The sequence below is a fragment of the Aedes albopictus genome, chromosome 3 (assembly GCF_035046485.1).
Source record: "Aedes albopictus strain Foshan chromosome 3, AalbF5, whole genome shotgun sequence".
NCBI lineage: Eukaryota > Metazoa > Arthropoda > Insecta > Diptera > Culicidae > Aedes > Aedes albopictus.
The window spans coordinates 30,330,008-30,344,190 of record NC_085138.1 but is presented as its reverse complement, the minus strand read 5'-3'; the positions used below and the strand labels follow the sequence as shown (position 1 = coordinate 30,344,190).

Genomic DNA, 14,183 nt, shown 5'->3' with positions numbered 1-14,183 from the left:
GGACACCCGGAACCGGTTTCGGAACTCTACTGATTCAGGTATAAGCTGAGCCTATTTTGCTGCTAACCGTTCATCAGGTTATCGAAAATGTCGAAGGATTGGTCCAGAACACCTAAATTACCATAACTCTGGAACGTCTGCACCGATCTGAACCATTTTCAATAGGAAACAATTAGACCAGATTCCGCGTCTAATGAACCACCGGTCATTCAAATCGGTTGAGGTTTATTGCCAAAAGTAATGTGAGTTTTTTTGTCCACACACAAATATACACACACATACACACAGACATCACTTCAATATACACACACACATACACACAGACATCACCTCAATTCGTCGAGCTGAGTTCATTGGTATATGTGACTCGATCCTCCGGCCCTTCTATCAAAAAGTCATTTTTGGAGTGAACATATAGCCTTTCCAGTACTGTTGCGACAGGAAACAAAGGGCTACACACTGATGTTTGTAGCTAGTTTATTGATGCTTCAAAACTGTAACGTAGTTTAAATTAGTTCAATTATTTAATTTTCTTAAACTAACAACTTACTTTTCAGTGGTCCTTAGTGTTCTAGACCCTTCTATTTCTCTGTCCAACTTCAAGGTTAGACTTAGCTCCTGATTTGACATTGGAATAGTTTTATAATTTACAGTTTAAGTTTAGCTATAAGTTCAACGTTCTTACCTCTACTAGTTGATAATTGGATGAACAAACTAGTTTTAAGCACTAACTGTTCGTTATAAGGTATAATTATAAGAAAAAATAGTAAAATAGTAAGCCGAAATTCTTCACGCTGTATACTAATGGTAATCGTGTTTGTTTTTGTTCCATCGCATCGATGAGGCATGACGTGTTAATCAGTCATGCGGTCGGACCGGTTGGGATAGGGTGCCCATCTCGACGGTACCGGTAACAGTCTCCCCCCGGTGCTTCCCTCCACCTTCTGGGGCAGCACATTGTCCATGTACGTCGAGCACAGCCAACTTAGTTGTTGGTCGTCTGTAGACTCCCTGTTGAGTTTGTACGGTCGCTTGGCGAACTCGGCCATCAGATCCTTCGAAGATCTGTGTAACCTTCCCTCGTGCCCACTCACTACGTCTAGCACCGTCCGCGACCAGGACAAGGTCACCCACCTTCAAGGGTCTGGTTTCGTCAAACCATTTCGGTTGTCTCCTGATAACTGGAAGATACTCTACCAGGAAACGCTGCCAAAACTTGTCGAGCTGACATTGGATTGCTCCCCACGTATCACGTAATTGTTTCTGTGATTCCCCTCCACTAGAAGTTCCCAGAAGGAAGTGATTGGGTGTTAAAGCTTCAGACTCCTCGGAGTCCAACGGCAAATATGTCAGACGCCTCGAATTGACAATACTCTCTGCTTCTACAACCAGCGTTTGCAGTTCCTCATCATTCAGTTTCCCCTCTGCATAGGCATCATTCATGGCTACCTTGACAGACTGTACCAACCTTTCCCAAGCACCCCCCCATATGTGGAGCTCCAGGAGGAATGAAGCTCCACTTCGTGTTCGCGTTGGTGAATGTCGTGGACAGTTCTTTGTCGATCTGCTCCCGTAATATGCGTTCCGCCCCCTGGAAGTTCGTTCCATTGTCGCTGAAGATTTCTATCGGCGATCCTCGGCGACCGATGAACCGTCGTACACAAGAAATGCAGGAGGCCGTTGACAAGCTATAAGCTATCTCGAGGTGTACTGCCCTTACGGTAAGACACGTAAAAAGGGCGATCCACCTTTTCACGTTTGAGCGTCCTACTTTCGTTTGGAGTGGACCAAAATAATCCAGGCCTACATAACTGAATGGACGGATATTCATCGCCAGGCGGGCTTGAGGAAGTGCCGCCATCGGTGGATTGCACGGGCGACTTTTACGGATTTTGCAAAGCTGACATCTATATGCCACCTTCTTCACGATACGACGTAAATTCGAAATGACGTAACGTTGACGAAGTTCGTTGACAATGGTTTCGTTGTTACCATGCCGATAGCGACGATGATAGTCTTCTACCAAAAGGTTGACAGCACGGTGCTTCGATGGTAGAATTATCGGAAACCGTGTATCGTAGTTCACGTTCTCCGCAGCAACAATACGGCTTCGCTGGCGCAACAATCCGAATTCGTCAAAGGTGGGCATCAACTTGACCAAGTTACTTCTCCGATCTAGGGGTAGTTCCGTTGATTCGGATTTATTCCTCTCAAGGGTAGCAATCTAGTCCGGGTAACTTTCTCGCTGTATGAGTTTCAAAATCGTCCGTTCTGCACTGAGCAACTCAGCTTGTGAAAGCGAGCCACGAAGCTTTTGTATTGGCTTAGCGATGTTGCAGATGAAACGTAAAACGTAGGCTGCGGTGCGCAGCATTCTATTCCATGATGAAAAGCGTTCAAAATCTAGTGTCGGCACGTATACGATATGGAACAATACGGAAGGTCTGATATCTTCGGTTGTAGACTCGATGGGATTGTCTCTCCTAGGCCACGATTCTTCCGGATGTCGCAGGAATTCTGGCCCGTTGAACCACTGACTTTCCGAACTGAAGTATGGTCCCCGACCCCACTTGGTTGCCTCATCTGCTGGGTTATGCTTGGACGGTACCCACCGCCATTCGTTGACGTTCGTAGTCTCCAAAATTTCCCCAACTCTGTGAGCTACGAAAGGTTTGTAGCGCCTTGGATCCGAGCTGATCCATGCTCTCGCTGTCGTAGAATCCGTCCAGAGGAACCTCTTGGAGAATATGATAGGGTGATTATCCTGGACGAATTTCAGCAAACGTGCACCGAGGACACACCCTTGCAGCTCTAATCTCGGAATAGACATCGGTTTAAGTGGAGCTACTTTGGATTTACCAGAGACCAAAACACAGGCAAACGTTCCATCTCCAACAGCCGTTCGGATGTAAGCTGCACACGAGTACGCTATCTCACTGGCGTCCACGAAAATGTGAATTTGGGCATCTTTGTACGTTTGTTCTGTTGCTCGAAGGAAATAACATCTCGGTATTCTTACCGCTGCTACAAACTCGATCATCTTCGTCCAACGATTCCAGTGTTCAAATACTGCGTCGCCGACTGCTTCATCCCATTCTGTCCCAGCTCGCCACAAGTCCTGAATAAGAACCTTCCCGTGAATAACGAAGAATGCCAAAAGTCCGAGAGGGTCGAACAAAGACATTACGCATCGGAGCACCTGCCGTTTCGTCGGACGACTACCGCTATCCAAGAGCTGCCTGACGTCCTCGCTCAAGCAAGTGGAGAAGCTTAACTCGTCCGTACTTGAGGACCAAAGCATCCCGAGCACGCGTTTAACTTGTTCATCCGATTCAAGATACAGCTTTTTATTGTCTTCTTGGGCTGTTTCTCCAAGTGCTGCCAAAACCCTTTTGCTGTTCGACCTCCAATTGCGGAGATGAAAACCGCCGTTACTATGTACCAGGCGCACTTCTGTTGAAACCTTCTCCGCTTCGCTTTCGCTGCCAAAGCTGTCGAGATAGTCGTCGACATAATGGCTCTTCAATATTCCTTCCACGGCTCTTGGGTATTGCTGCTGGTGTTCCGTGGCATTGAGATTTTTCACGTACTGCGCTGATGCAGGCGAGCACGTTGCGCCGAACGTAGCGACGTCCATAAGGTAAATCTCCACTGGTCCATCGAAAGTTTCGCTCCACAGGAAGCGCAGAGAGTTTCTATCCTCAGGTCGAATACCCACTTGATGGAACATTTGTTCTATATCTCCACTAACAGCGACGGAATACAGCCGAAAGCGAAACAGTACAGCCGGTAACAATGTTAGCTGGTCCGGACCTTTCAACAAGACACTGTTCAGCGATACACCAGAAACTTTTGCAGCCGCGTCCCATATAAGACGCACCTTCCCAGGTTTATTTGGATTCGTTACGGCTCCTAACGGTAGAAACCAAATCCTCCTGGCGTCCGCAGTCTCCAGATCTGTCGAAGTTGCCCGATGAGCATAGCCTTTGTCGATGTATTCCAGTATTTGTCGACTTATGTTCTCTTTCAGAACTGGTTGACGCTCCATTCTCCGTTGAAGGCACTGATGTTTTCGCAACGCCATGCCGTAGCTGTCCGGTAGTTCGATCTCGTCCTCCTTCCACAGTAGGCCTGTTTCGAAGTGGCTACCAACTCGCTTAGTCGTTGTCTCCAGCAATTCCTGAGCTCGCCTTTCTTCCGGACTGAGCGTAGGTTCTAGATGCTTCACTCCATTCTCTTCCACCGCAAAGAACTGCTTCACGGTATCGTGTAGCTCATCGTCTCTCGTACATCCGCAAATATGGAAGCTGAATCCTTCGTTGTTTCGAGAACTTTGTCGCCCATATACGCACCACCCCAGTCGTGTTTTAACGGCGATCGGTCCGGATCCATCTCCTTCATTTATCTTCAGCGGCACAGCAAGTTTTATGTTGTCCACTCCGATCAAAATTTCCGGTTTTGCATTGCGGTAGCTTTGAATCGGCAGTTGCTTCAAATAAGCGAACTTTTTTGCCGCCTCTTCTAGCTCGAATGTTTGTGCTGGTAGATTCAAGTTCCTCACGGTATGAGTGTTCACCAGCTTGCAAGGTCGCTTCTGCCCTGGTCCAGAAATGGTGATCGATACTAGCTGAGAGTCCTTCTCTTCCCGCGACGTGTTTCCGGTCCATTTGAGGCAGATTGGTTGCGGATCCCCAGTCAAGCCAAGCTGCGCTACCAGATTACGTTCGACCAACGTTGATGAAGAGCCTTCATCCAGAAAGGCAAAGGTGTCAATTTTACCAGACTTCCCATGAAGCGTAACTGGTATGATCCGGAATAGGATACCTGAATCGAGTAGCTGGTGAGTGTGAGTACTACCTGCTTATGTTGTCGGAGTCGTAGATTTTCCATGCAGCAGTGGATGATGTTTGAATTGACATCCATTCACATTGCACCGGTTGTTTATCCGACAGGATCTTTTTCCGTGGCTGTACAAACATATTTGACACACGTTCAGTGCCCGAATACGTCGCCAGCGATCGTCGACGGAAAGTGCCCTGAATGCTTGGCATTCTCGAAGCTTATGGCCTTCTTTATCGCAATGAAGGCACCCGCTCGGCTTTTGCTGCGACGTCGTCGAAGAGAGTGTTTCGTCTGGCCTGGTAACGTGCGAGTTGATGAACCCTTTCGTCTTCTCTCTGGTCCCGATCTTCCGTGAATCCTGTTCGTAGAGCACCACACTTGAAGCATCTTGCATTACGCCGACCATATACTCGCTGAATGTCTTTAGATCCACTCCCGGACGGCCGCGCTTGAAACCTGCCCACATCAGCTTCTGATCTGAGGGCAACTTTCCAATGAGTTCCTGCAGAAGAGTGGGGTTCGACAAATGCGCTCTTTCATCCGCCGCTTCGATGTGGTCACACAGTTCTTGAACCGCCATCCCGAACTCAATGAGGGCTTCCAACTTGTCTCCCCGAATACTGGGCATAGCTTTCACCTTCTGCAACAAAACGTTGATAAGCAACTCCGGACGACCATATCTCATCCGCAACGTCTCTATCACTTGAGGTACGGCAGCTGGAAAGACTAAGCGACTGCGCACACTTTCTAATGCACGTCCTCGCAAGCATCTTTGTAGGCGCACCATGTTTTCTCCGTTTGTATACCCGCATGATCTTGTCGTGTATTCGAAGTTGGAGATAAATATCGGCCATTCGGCTGGATCCCCAGAAAACGTAGGCAGATCTCGTGCTAAAGATTGACGAGAGGTTAGCTGTTGCGGCGTTGGCAGTTCGTTTACTCTCCTCTCCTGCCCGTTCACGTCTGGTGCCGCACCTTCAGATGATATTGGCGGAGTACCGACAGGATGTTGCTGCCTCAAAGGCTGCTGCGTTGAAAGCTGTTGAACCGGTGATGCCCACATTGGAAATTGTGGCAGCAGATTTGGCTGCTCTGCATACTGCTGGACTGGATGCTGTTGCACCGGACGTGCCTGCACTGACGGCCAACGCCCTGACTGCTGTTGAAGTGAAGATGGCTGCATCAGCGGCTGCTGCATTGACGGTGGCTGCGCTGAAGCCAGCTGCATTGGCTGTTGGATTTGACCTCGCTGCACTGATGGCTGTGGCACTGGATGATGACGTTCTACATGCTCCTGCACTGACGGCTGCTGCATCGCAGACTGCTGCACCGAAGGCTGCTGCTCTGAATACTGAGGGACTTGATACTGACGAACTTGAGGCTGTTGTACTATACGCGGCTGCACCAAAGGCTGCTGCACTGGACGCGGACATTCGATATGCTGCTGCACTGACGGCTGCTGCATCGTGGATTGCCGCTCCGAAGGCTGCTGCACTGGAAACGGTTGCGCTGGATACTGCTGTACTTGAGACTGCTGCACTATACGCGGCTGCACCAAAGGCTCCTGCTGCTGCACTGGACGCTGACACTCGATTAGCTGCTGCACTGACGGCTGCTGCATCGCGGGTTGCCGCTCCGAAGGCTGCTGCACTGGAAGCTGTTGCGCTGCATACTGCTGCACTTGAGATTGACGATCTATCTGCTGCACCAACGGCTGCTGCATCATTGACTGCTGCACAGAGAGCTGCTGCACTAACGGCGGCTGCTGCACTGGAGGCTGTTGCTGTATATACTGCTGCACCGGTGGCTCCTGCATTGCGGATTGCTGCCCCGTACGTGACTGCAACAACGGCTCCTGTACTGGTGGCTGCTGCACTGGAGGCTGCTGCACTGGAGGCTGCTGCATAGCTGATTGCTGCACTGTTGGCTGCTGCACTGAGAATTCCCCTCCAGCCCCCGCAACAAGTACATTTAGTGTACGAAAAAGGCAAAAAGGCAGCTGTTTTTCAAATCCACGCAATATGGGTACCGCTATCTAGAATTTTGAGCTAACATCTTGGATTTTCTTATGATAACTTTTAAACTTTTGTTAAATATGAGTGCTACAAATAGCGCTTTGAATATTCATCCTAAACAAGAGTAGGGGAAATTATCTTCAAATGTAAGAAAATAATTTAAAAATAAAGGTCTGTCGCACAAAGACAATAATAAAATCGGAACATTACTGTGTACCCTTATTACATGGTATTAGAGTCTAAAATTCCTCAAAACAGCCACCGTTTTGGATATTTTGGCCGCTATCTTGGATACTCTGGTCGCCATTTTTGGACTCTTTACGCTTTCCCCATACCAAATTATCCATATATTGCATGGTTTAAGAGCATGAAACTCCTGAACGCCTGAAACGCCTGAAGGGATTCCCGAAGGAACTCCTGAAGGGATTCCCGGAGGAACTCCTGAAGGGATTCCCGGAGGAACTCCTGAAGGGATTCCCGGAGGAACTCCTGAAGGGATTCCCGGAGGAACTCCTGAAGGGATTCCCGGAGGAACTCCTGAAGGGATTCCCGGAGGAACTCCTGAAGGGATTCCCGGAGGAACTCCTGAAGGGATTCCCGGAGGAACTCCTGAAGGGATTCCCGGAGGAACTCCTGAAGGGATTCCCGGAGGAACTCCTGAAGGGATTCCCGGAGGAACTCCTGAAGGGATTCCCGGAGGAACTCCTGAAGGGATTCCCGGAGGAACTCCTGAAGGGATTCCCGGAGGAACTCCTGAAGGGATTCCCGGAGGAACTCCTGAAGGGATTCCCGGAGGAACTCCTGAAGGGATTCCCGGAGGAACTCCTGAAGGGATTCCCGGAGGAACTCCTGAAGGGATTCCCGGAGGAACTCCTGAAGGGATTCCCGGAGGAACTCCTGAAGGGATTCCCGGAGGAACTCCTGAAGGGATTCCCGGAGGAACTCCTGAAGGGATTCCCGGAGGAACTCCTGAAGGGATTCCCGGAGGAACTCCTGAAGGGATTCCCGGAGGAACTCCTGAAGGGATTCCCGGAGGAACTCCTGAAGGGATTCCCGGAGGAACTCCTGAAGGGATTCCCGGAGGAACTCCTGAAGGGATTCCCGGAGGAACTCCTGAAGGGATTCCCGGAGGAACTCCTGAAGGGATTCCCGGAGGAACTCCTGAAGGGATTCCCGGAGGAACTCCTGAAGGGATTCCCGGAGGAACTCCTGAAGGGGATTCCCGGAGGAACTCCTGAAGGGATTCCCGGAGGAACTCCTGAAGGGATTCCCGGAGGAACTCCTGAAGGGATTCCCGGAGGAACTCCTGAAGGGATTCCCGGAGGAACTCCTGAAGGGATTCCCGGAGGAACTCCTGAAGGGATTCCCGGAGGAACTCCTGAAGGGATTCCCGGAGGAACTCCTGAAGGGATTCCCGGAGGAACTCCTGAAGGGATTCCCGGAGGAACTCCTGAAGGGTTTCCCGGAGGAACTCCTGAAGGGTTTCCCGGCGGAACTCCTGAAGGAATTCCCGGAGGAACTCCTGAAGGAATTCCCGGAGGAACTCCTGAAGGAATTCCCGGAGGAACTCCTGAAGGAATTCCCGGAGGAACTCCTGAAGGAATTCCCGGAGGAACTCCTGAAGGAATTCCCGGAGGAACTCCTGAAGGAATTCCCGGAGGAACTCCTGAAGGAATTCCCGGAGGAACTCCTGAAGGAATTCCCGGAGGAACTCCTGAAGGAATTCCCGGAGGAACTCTGAAGGAATTCCCGGAGGAACTCCTGAAGGGATTCCCGCAGGAACTGCTGAAGGGATTCCCGGAGGAACTCCTGAAGGGATTCCCGGAGGAACTCCTGAAGGGATTCCCGGAGGAACTCCTGAAGGGATTCCCGGAGGAACTCCTGAAGGGATTCCCGGAGGAACTCCTGAAGGGATTCCCGGAGGAACTCCTGAAGGGATTCCCGGAGGAACTCCTGAAGGGATTCCCGGAGGAACTCCTGAAGGGATTCCCGGAGGAACTCCTGAAGGGATTCCCGGAGGAACTCCTGAAGGGATTCCCGGAGGAACTCCTGAAGGGATTCCCGGAGGAACTCCTGAAGGGATTCCCGGAGGAACTCCTGAAGGGATTCCCGGAGGAACTCCTGAAGGGATTCCCGGAGGAACTCCTGAAGGGATTCCCGGAGGAACTCCTGAAGGGATTCCCGGAGGAACTCCTGAAGGATTCCGGAGGACTCTGAAGGGATTCCGGAGGAACTCCTGAGGGATTCCCGGAGGAACTCCTGAAGGGATTCCCGGAGGAACTCCTGAAGGGATTCCCGGAGGAACTCCTGAAGGGATTCCCGGAGGAACTCCTGAAGGGATTCCCGGAGGAACTCGAGGACCCTGAAGGGATTCCCGGAGGAACTCCTGAAGGGATTCCCGGAGGTAAGGGATTCCCGGAGGAACTCCTGAAGGGATTCCCGGAGGAACTCCTGAAGGGATTCCCGGAGGAACTCCTGAAGGGATTCCCGGAGGAACTCCTGAAGGGATTCCCGGAGGAACTCCTGAAGGGATTCCCGGAGGAACTCCTGAAGGGATTCCCGGAGGAACTCCTGAAGGGATTCCCGGAGGAACTCCTGAAGGGATTCCGGAGGAACTCCTGAAGGGATTCCCGGAGGAACTCCTGAAGGGATTCCCGGAGGAACTCCTGAAGGGATTCCCGGAGGAACTCCTGAAGGGATTCCCGGAGGAACTCCTGAAGGGATTCCCGGAGGAACTCCTGAAGGGATTCCCGGAGGAACTCCTGAAGGGTTTCCCGGAGGAACTCCTGAAGGGATTCCCGGAGGAACTCCTGAAGGAATTCCCGGAGGAACTCCTGAAGGATTCCCGGAGGAACTCCTGAAGGAATTCCCGGAGGAACTCCTGAAGGATTCCCGGAGGAACTCCTGAAGGGATTCCCGGAGGAACTCCTGAAGGAATTCCCGGAGGAACTCCTGAAGGATTCCCGGAGGAACTCCTGAAGGGATTCCCGGAGGAACTCCTGAAGGATTCCCGGAGGAACTCCTGAAGGAATTCCCGGAGGAACTCCTGAAGGGAATTCCCGGAGGAACTCCTGAAGGGAATTCCCGGAGGAACTCCTGAAGGGATTCCCGGAGGAACTCCTGAAGGGATTCCCGGAGGAACTCCTGAAGGGATTCCCGGAGGAACTCCTGAAGGGATTCCCGGAGGAACTCCTGAAGGGATTCCCGGAGGAACTCCTGAAGGGATTCCCGGAGGAACTCCTGAAGGGATTCCCGGAGGAACTCCTGAAGGGATTCCCGGAGGAACTCCTGAAGGGAATTCCCGGAGGAACTCCTGAAGGGATTCCCGGAGGAACTCCTGAAGGGATTCCCGGAGGAACTCCTGAAGGGATTCCCGGAGGAACTCCTGAAGGGATTCCCGGAGGAACTCCTGAAGGGATTCCCGGAGGAACTCCTGAAGGGATTCCCGGAGGAACTCCTGAAGGGATTCCCGGAGGAACTCCTGAAGGGATTCCCGGAGGAACTCCTGAAGGGATTCCCGGAGGAACTCCTGAAGGGATTCCCGGAGGAACTCCTGAAGGGATTCCCGGAGGAACTCCTGAAGGGATTCCCGGAGGAACTCCTGAAGGGATTCCCGGAGGAACTCCTGAAGGGAATTCCCGGAGGAACTCCTGAAGGATTCCCGGAGGAACTCCTGAAGGGATTCCCGGAGGAACTCCTGAAGGGATTCCCGGAGGAACTCCTGAAGGAATTCCCGGAGGAACTCCTGAAGGAATTCCCGGAGGAACTCCTGAAGGGATTCCCGGAGGAACTCCTGAAGGGATTCCCGGAGGAACTCCTGAAGGAATTCCCGGAGGAACTCCTGAAGGAATTCCCGGAGGAACTCCTGAAGGAATTCCCGGAGGAACTCCTGAAGGAATTCCCGGAGGAACTCCTGAAGGAATTCCCGGAGGAACTCCTGAAGGAATTCCCGGAGGAACTCCTGAAGGAATTCCCGGAGGAACTCCTGAAGGAATTCCCGGAGGAACTCCTGAAGGAATTCCCGGAGGAACTCCTGAAGGAATTCCCGGAGGAACTCCTGAAGGAATTCCCGGAGGAACTCCTGAAGGAATTCCCGGAGGAACTCCTGAAGGAATTCCCGGAGGAACTCCTGAAGGGATTCCCGAGGAACTGCCTGAAGGGATTCCCGGAGGAACTCCTGAAGGAATTCCCGGAGGAACTCCTGAAGGAATTCCCGGAGGAACTCCTGAAGGAATTCCCGGAGGAACTCCTGAAGGAATTCCCGGAGGAACTCCTGAAGGAATTCCCGGAGGAACTCCTGAAGGAATTCCCGGAGGAACTCCTGAAGGGATTCCCGCAGGAACTGCCTGAAGGGATTCCCGGAGGAACTCCTGAAGGGATTCCCGGAGGAACTCCTGAAGGGATTCCCGGAGGAACTCCTGAAGGGATTCCCGGAGGAACTCCTGAAGGGATTCCCGGAGGAACTCCTGAAGGGATTCCCGGAGGAACTCCTGAAGGGATTCCCGGAGGAACTCCTGAAGGGATTCCCGGAGGAACTCCTGAAGGGATTCCCGGAGGAACTCCTGAAGGGATTCCCGGAGGAACTCCTGAAGGGATTCCCGGAGGAACTCCTGAAGGGATTCCCGGAGGAACTCCTGAAGGGATTCCCGGAGGAACTCCTGAAGGGATTCCCGGAGGAACTCCTGAAGGGATTCCCGGAGGAACTCCTGAAGGGATTCCCGGAGGAACTCCTGAAGGGATTCCCGGAGGAACTTCTGAAGGGATTCCCGGAGGAACTCCTGAAGGGATTCCCGGAGGAACTCCTGAAGGGATTCCCGGAGGAACTCCTGAAGGGATTCCCGGAGGAACTCCTGAAGGGATTCCCGGAGGAACTCCTGAAGGGATTCCCGGAGGAACTCCTGAAGGGATTCCCGGAGGAACTCCTGAAGGGATTCCCGGAGGAACTCCTGAAGGGATTCCCGGAGGAACTCCTGAAGGGATTCCCGGAGGAACTCCTGAAGGGATTCCCGGAGGAACTCCTGAAGGGATTCCCGGAGGAACTCCTGAAGGGATTCCCGGAGGAACTCCTGAAGGGATTCCCGGAGGAACTCCTGAAGGGATTCCCGGAGGAACTCCTGAAGGGATTCCCGGAGGAACTCCTGAAGGGATTCCCGGAGGAACTCCTGAAGGGATTCCCGGAGGAACTCCTGAAGGGATTCCCGGAGGAACTCCTGAAGGGATTCCCGGAGGAACTCCTGAAGGGTTTCCCGGAGGAACTCCTGAAGGGATTCCCGGAGGAACTCCTGAAGGGATTCCCGGAGGAACTCCTGAAGGGATTCCCGGAGGAACTCCTGAAGGGATTCCCGGAGGAACTCCTGAAGGGATTCCCGGAGGAACTCCTGAAGGGATTCCCGGAGGAACTCCTGAAGGGATTCCCGGAGGAACTCCTGAAGGGATTCCCGGAGGAACTCCTGAAGGGATTCCCGGAGGAACTCCTGAAGGGTTTCCCGGAGGAACTCCTGAAGGGTTTCCCGGAGGAACTCCTGAAGGAATTCCCGGAGGAACTCCTGAAGGGATTCCCGGAGGAACTCCTGAAGGGATTCCCGGAGGAACTCCTGAAGGGATTCCCGGAGGAACTCCTGAAGGGATTCCCGGAGGAACTCCTGAAGGGATTCCCGGAGGAACTCCTGAAGGGAATCCCGGAGGAACTCCTGAAGGGAATCCCGGAGGAACTCCTGAAGGGAATCCCGGAGGAACTCCTGAAGGGAATCCCGGAGGAACTCCTGAAGGGAATCCCGGAGGAACTCCTGAAGGGAATCCCGGAGGAACTCCTGAAGGGAATCCCGGAGGAACTCCTGAAGGGAATCCCGGAGGAACTCCTGAAGGAATTCCCGGAGGAACTCCTGAAGGAATTCCCGGAGGAACTCCTGAAGGAATTCCCGGAGGAACTCCTGAAGGAATTCCCGGAGGAACTCCTGAAGGAATTCCCGGAGGAACTCCTGAAGGAATTCCCGGAGGAACTCCTGAAGGAATTCCCGGAGGAACTCCTGAAGGAATTCCCGGAGGAACTCCTGAAGGAATTCCCGGAGGAACTCCTGAAGGAATTCCCGGAGGAACTCCTGAAGGAATTCCCGGAGGAACTCCTGAAGGAATTCCCGGAGGAACTCCTGAAGGAATTCCCGGAGGAACTCCTGAAGGGATTCCCGCAGGAACTGCTGAAGGGATTCCCGGAGGAACTCCTGAAGGGATTCCCGGAGGAACTCCTGAAGGGATTCCCGGAGGAACTCCTGAAGGAATTCCCGGAGGAACTCCTGAAGGGATTCCCGGAGGAACTCCTGAAGGGATTCCCGGAGGAACTCCTGAAGGGTTTCCCGGAGGAACTCCTGAAGGGTTTCCCGGAGGAACTCCTGAAGGAATTCCCGGAGGAACTCCTGAAGGAATTCCCGGAGGAACTCCTGAAGGAATTCCCGGAGGAACTCCTGAAGGGATTCCCGGAGGAACTCCTGAAGGGATTCCCGGAGGAACTCCTGAAGGAATTCCCGGAGGAACTCCTGAAGGAATTCCCGGAGGAACTCCTGAAGGGATTCCCGGAGGAACTCCTGAAGGGAATCCCGGAGGAACTCCTGAAGGGAATCCCGGAGGAACTCCTGAAGGGAATCCCGGAGGAACTCCTGAAGGGATTCCCGGAGGAACTCCTGAAGGGATTCCCGGAGGAACTCCTGAAGGGATTCCCGGAGGAACTCCTGAAGGGATTCCCGGAGGAACTCCTGAAGGGATTCCCGGAGGAACTCCTGAAGGGATTCCCGGAGGAACTCCTGAAGGGATTCCCGGAGGAACTCCTGAAGGGATTCCCGGAGGAACTCCTGAAGGGATTCCCGGAGGAACTCCTGAAGGGATTCCCGGAGGAACTTCTGAAGGGATTCCCGGAGGAACTCCTGAAGGGATTCCCGGAGGAACTCCTGAAGGGATTCCCGGAGGAACTCCTGAAGGGATTCCCGGAGGAACTCCTGAAGGGATTCCCGGAGGAACTCCTGAAGGGCTTCCCGGAGGAACTCCTGAAGGGATTCCCGGAGGAACTCCTGAAGGGATTCCCGGAGGAACTCCTGAAGGGATTCCCGGAGGAACTCCTGAAGGGATTCCCGGAGGAACTCCTGAAGGGATTCCCGGAGGAACTCCTGAAGGGATTCCCGGAGGAACTCCTGAAGGGATTCCCGGAGGAACTCCTGAAGGGATTCCCGGAGGAACTCCTGAAGGGATTCCCGGAGGAACTCCTGAAGGGTTTCCCGGAGGAACTCCTGAAGGGTTTCCCGGAGGAACTCCTGAAGGAATTCCCGGAGGAACTCCTGA

The 14,183-nt window shown here is 52.9% G+C and overlaps 1 long non-coding RNA gene across 1 annotated transcript; it reads right to left on the bottom strand.

Moving 5' to 3' along the window:
* Positions 1–427: 427 nt before the first annotated feature.
* On the bottom strand, positions 428–1,269 carry LOC134291929 (uncharacterized). Its single transcript, XR_009999352.1, has 3 exons — positions 686–1,269; positions 551–618; positions 428–494 (listed from the first exon to the last, which is right to left on the bottom strand). It is a non-coding gene; the product is annotated as an uncharacterized LOC134291929 (long non-coding RNA).
* Between the last annotated feature and the right edge of the window lie 12,914 nt (positions 1,270–14,183).